The sequence below is a fragment of the Montipora foliosa genome, chromosome 5 (assembly GCF_036669935.1).
Source record: "Montipora foliosa isolate CH-2021 chromosome 5, ASM3666993v2, whole genome shotgun sequence".
Lineage (NCBI taxonomy): Eukaryota > Metazoa > Cnidaria > Anthozoa > Scleractinia > Acroporidae > Montipora > Montipora foliosa.
In genome coordinates, this window is record NC_090873.1 from 30,504,715 (window position 1) to 30,510,211 (window position 5,497).

Consider the following 5,497-nt stretch of genomic DNA (forward strand, 5'->3'; position numbering starts at 1 on the left):
AGTGAGAGCAGTGTTGTCGCAAGCGATATTGAGTAAGCCTTATTCACGATAGCCGCCATGTTGGTTTTAAAATTGTCATGCAAATTAGCCATGTGTTATGCTGGGGGGCAAACATTGGAAATAAGGCAAATTTGCGGAAAATCGGCTCGTCGAAATATTGAAATAACATTGCTAAAAGTACATTTTAGAATTCAGAATTAAGTACCTTTTATAATAATTTTATATCCTTTGATTGCCCGTTGACATTTTGACTTTTACTTCGTTATTTGATCATTTTTCACTAAAAAAAACATCCAAATAACTTGTGTAATCATTCTACTTTACTACTTAGGTGATAAACATTCAATGAACGAGGTACAAATCATCTGTGTGGCTAAATGTTCGTTACAACCTCTCGAACTTGTGTTGTTTGCCCCCTCACAAGTGTGTTGCTAATTTGCATGATAATAGCAAATCCAACATGGCGGCCATCGTGAATAAGGTCTATTGACCGTGACAGTGCACAACATTTTGTTTCCGCTTCGCACGGGTTCGCAAATCACACATGTCCAATACACCCTCATACCATTGGACTCGAATTGACTCGAATAAAGTCGCATAATTGTGGAAAACATCTTGCCATTTGTCAAGGTGCGCCAAGTAGCGAGCATTGTGCGAGATAACAATTACGGTGTGTCGGTGTAGTGCCTCTTAAATCGTTTGAGCTCCATTTATTGTGTAGGAGGAATCAAAGTAATCGATTATTGTTCGGCCGAATTGTTCAACGAGAACAAGGTGGAATAATTTCGAAATACTTAAATACTTACGAAAGCGCTGGCAATCTCGCCATATGTCTCCGTGCGTCACACATCACATGCCGTCAAATCGAGCGTTCCAGCATCATCTTACGAGAAATCTTTCGTCCGCAGCAACCCATGAGTAAAATGAGCAACGCATAAGCAAACCTGATGAACAACTCAAGAGTAACCTAGGATCTCTCACCCTTATCCTCAGTGTGCTCCCTACTCATTTGGGGGGAGTCACTCCAAGGGTTGATGAGTAGCTCATTCTGAGTTACTCGCCCCGTCACTCACAATGAGTATTTTGGGGGAGTCAGTCCAAGGGCTCATGAGTAACTCATTCTGGATTCGCTCTGACGAAGGGCTAACGCTCGAAACGTCAGCTTTTAGAATCTCTGTACGGTGGCCAATTTACATTATCAACTCCGTTGATAAAACCAAATTTTTGTATAACTCATTCTGAGTCACTCACGCCCATGACTCACAATGAGTATAAAAGCAGACGTCAAACTCGCGATGCTCATTTGGAGCAATCCCTTTGGGTGAGTGTATGGCACATCTCTGCATGCCGCTACTGCCACAAACCGTTTAGTCGGGCTTATAACAGAGTTCTTCACGAGGGGCGAGGTTGTTGGAAACGCATATACCAGGAGCCTGTGGGAGACACTACCATGGGGGACATATTTGAGGAAGTACCACCCTATGCTGCCTCGGAAGAGAGAAGTGAAGAAGATGAGGAGCGAAACCAAGATGAAGAGGAAGAACAAGACTTGGACTCGGACTCGGACATGGTCATCGAGTCTGAGGATGAAGACGTTACTGACATGGAAATGGATCACCAAGATCCCTGAGAAACTCTGCGCCAAGAGGTGGAAGAGTCACTGAGTTCAACCTATGACAAAAAGGTCAACAAGTTCTTGAAGGAGGGGGTCTCTGAAACGATAGCTGAGACCAAAGCTTTTAATGCCCTGTTACCCGTTTACAGAAGAAAGTTGCGAGGGCTGTACTTGCACTATCTCCAGTGGTTTGAACGTCTAAAGCATGACCCCGTGCATAAAGACGTTATGAAAACCCGACATCTTTTCATTGAGGAGGATTCAATGGATGTTGTAGAGGCTACAGATCCAGCTGTGGGGAGACTGAAATTTTTATTGAACAGGATGTTCCAACCGCGTCCCATCCCAACGCAAGATGAAGAAGAACAAAATGATGATGACAAATGAACGATTTTTAGGTGTACAAACTAAAGAACGTTGTTTGTGCTACTGTGCATATGTGTATTGACTGTATGGGTCCTCAGGCCTCCCTATTTTGTGAATACGGAACGCGCCCAGAGACTGGGACTTGTTTGACTTTTGTATTTTTGTTTATAATAACCTATGGACACGGACTTGGATAAATGATTAAAGAATGCCTCGTTTCCATTTTTTTTAACGTGAGGGTTCTGGGTCCCCGTGGCGTCATCGTTTTCAACCAATCCCCGTGTGTGATGTCATCCCGTCTCGGCCAATCCCGTATGCGACGTCTCTATATATGTCACGACCCTCCTCTCTTTACCCTCTTTTCACAACATGGTCACCTGCTGAACGGATCTGCGCAATATTTTTCATATAACTCAATGATGAGAAATGTTCAAGTCTTCCGTGAGAACAATATCATTGATACGACCGGTGGTGGCTGGCTCGTACGTAAGTACGGGCTCCGCCTTCCTACGCCTCCCTACCCGAGAGAAGGCTTGGCGCGAGTAGGTTAATTCTGCATCCCCGTGTTTGTCGTCGGATCTATCCAACGCCGTCGACCGGCTAGACGAGTTATTGCTTCGTGCCTCTCCCGCAGGATCATCGTCCATTGCTTTCGACGTAGTAGCGGAACTAAACGACCGGTTACCACCCCGCCATGGGAATACCTCTCCTCTCTAAGTCTTCTCACATGGGGACTATAAATGTTGGGGTACCCCTTTCCCCCCCCCCCCCCCAATCTCTCTCCTCAGGTCCCCCCCCCCCCCATCCCTCTCCTCAGGTCGTGTGACCTTACAAGTCAGGCCATAAATGTTGGGGTACCCCCCTGATGCTAACACGTACGAAGTGGAGTCGTGTAAATAGACCATCAAACTCAATCTTGCTTCGACCATTGGCTTTTTCGTGTATCAAAACGCTAAGAGGCGCATGTTGGAATTCTACTACGACTGCGTCGACAAGTATCTCGATCGCAGTGATTTCCAACTCTGTGAGATAGACACGGACAGTGCCTACATGGCACTTTCTGTGGTGGAGTATACCCCCAAGCCGTGCTTCAAACGGTTTGGCAACGCAGTATCCGACGCGCGACGAGCAGGGGATCGGGACCCCAGTCAGGCTATCGTTGCCGACACCATGAAATTGGTGGGAAACTCGAGTTACGGCAAGGCCATTATCAACCAAGAACGGCACCGTAACGTAGAGCACTGTTCCGAGATCAAGGCTTCGCAACTGCTGAACGAACCTCACTTTCGTGGGCTCACACCCATCAATAACAACACGTACGAAGCGGAGTCGTGTAAAAAGACCATCAAACTCAATCTTCGTTCGGCCATTGGCCTTTTCGTGTATCAAAACGCTAGGAGGCGCATGTTGGAATTCTACTATGACTGCATCGACAAGTATCCTTGTTTCGACTTCTTTCCTTTCCGTGTAGCTAAGTAGCTTTAAATACCCGTAAAATGGAGCACGGATGGAGACGGGGGAGTAAAATGAACGCACCGTCGACCTCAGGTTTATCAGTTGAATTACTGTTACGAGTTATCGACGTTAAATATGGTTGCTTTACTTTACTTTACTTTACTTTACTTTATCTTGATCGCAGTAATTTCCAACTCTGTGAGATGGACACAGACAGTGCCTACATGGCTCTTTCAAGGAAAAGTGTGGAAAGCCTGGTGAAACCTGAACTGAGAGAGGCATTCGAGGCAGATAAAGCGAATTGGTTTCCACGTACGGACACACCCGAATATCGTGCCTACGACAAAAGAAAGCCGGGACTCTTCAAGGAGGAATGGCAAGGGGACGGCATCATTGGACTTTGCAGTAAGACCTACTACTGCTTTGGCGCAAAGGACAAATTTAGTTGCAAAGGGGTGAGCAAAGGCTTGAACGCCCTTGACAAAGACAAATATCTCAACGCCTTCTTCACTCAGCGCCCAAGCAGTGGTGTCAATCGTGGCTTTCGCACCGTCAACAATACCATGTACACGTACAATCAAGTGCGCGACGGCTTTTCTTACTTTTACCCCAAACGAAAAGTCCTGGACGATGGTGTGAGCACACAACCTTTGGATATTTGAAAGTTGCGGGGTGTGCGTACGGGGCGCCAACTTTTATGTGTGGACTGAGTAGGGACACTACGGAACTGGGGTGACTTTAAGGAGACTCTACTCCATTTCTTGTATATATTGTAAATATTTGTTACGGGGCACCAATTCTTGGTGTGACCGGTGGGATGATTGTGTTTTTTCATTGGCCGGCCACATTCAAAATCAGCGTGGATCAATAGGGTGCATGTATGGGGCGCCATCTTCTTGTAGAGATCTTGTAAATCGTCATTAAAATCTGTTTTGGTTGGATTTTCTTGTGTGTTTTGTGTTTTTAGCAGAGGGGTCTGGAACCTTTTCTTCCTAATTGGGGAGAGGTGTCCCAGTGGGGTCTGGGACATAAAAAACGCCTAAGGAAACGCCTAAAACGGGTTTGTCCGTTGAAACGTCTACAAAAACGAAACGCTCACGACCACGCCCCTAAACAATTCCTACGGTCTGTCAATAAAATTTCTTCTCGACCAATCAGGAGCCAGCTGGATAATTATTCAAAGTATTAGAGCTTTGATAATCCTAATATTATCCCGTTACGACGAACCAATCAGAAGCCTCCATTTCAACGCGTCCTTAGCAACGCCCCTTGCAACGTTCCTTAGCTCCTCAAATTCCTTTGCGCAAAAAAGGAGCGCGAATCATACATGATATATATACTACTGGAAATGATTTGTCACTGAGACACAAATCACTGGTGAAGGATTAAAAGACTCAGTCCGTAACCAGTAGCCGTTGTTAGAAAAGATTGAAGATGACCATTTGTGATTCTGAAAGTATTTACAAGGCAAACGATTAGCGTGGTTCCAAAATTGAACATATCAAAGGTTCGAGAGAGAATTCTGGCCTGAACAGTTTGTTTGAACATGACTGTGTGTTGAAAAAAAAGCTACAATTGACTATCACATTTTTTCTGGATTTATGAGACTCTAAATTTCAGTTCGTTCAAAGTGTTAGTAAACTTTTGAATAAATCATAGCAACATAGGAAGCTAATAAACATGCAAAACCATGTCGTGGGTAAGCTACACATGATTGTTTCAAAACCGGTCAGGGTAAAATGCAGACTGCAGACTGCAGACCAGGGGTAAAATGCAGACCGAGGGTAAAGTAAAATGTTAATAATAAAAAACTATTCCTAAGGATAAAGTAGTGAGTGTTCGTGATAACAATGGGGGTTGACAGGCCTACACAACTCCTATCCACGTGTTTTAGCCAGCTTAGAGTTTGGCTCGAATGAGTGTCTTTTAAGGATCTGCCCCTTTTGTACGAAATGTTCGGGGGATCTTTAAATATTTTGCTAAGTTGCGGTTGTTGTTGGATTTAAAAAAAAATTGCCTGAGTATTTGTTTAAGATTAGGCACCGTTCGGTGGTATCGTAT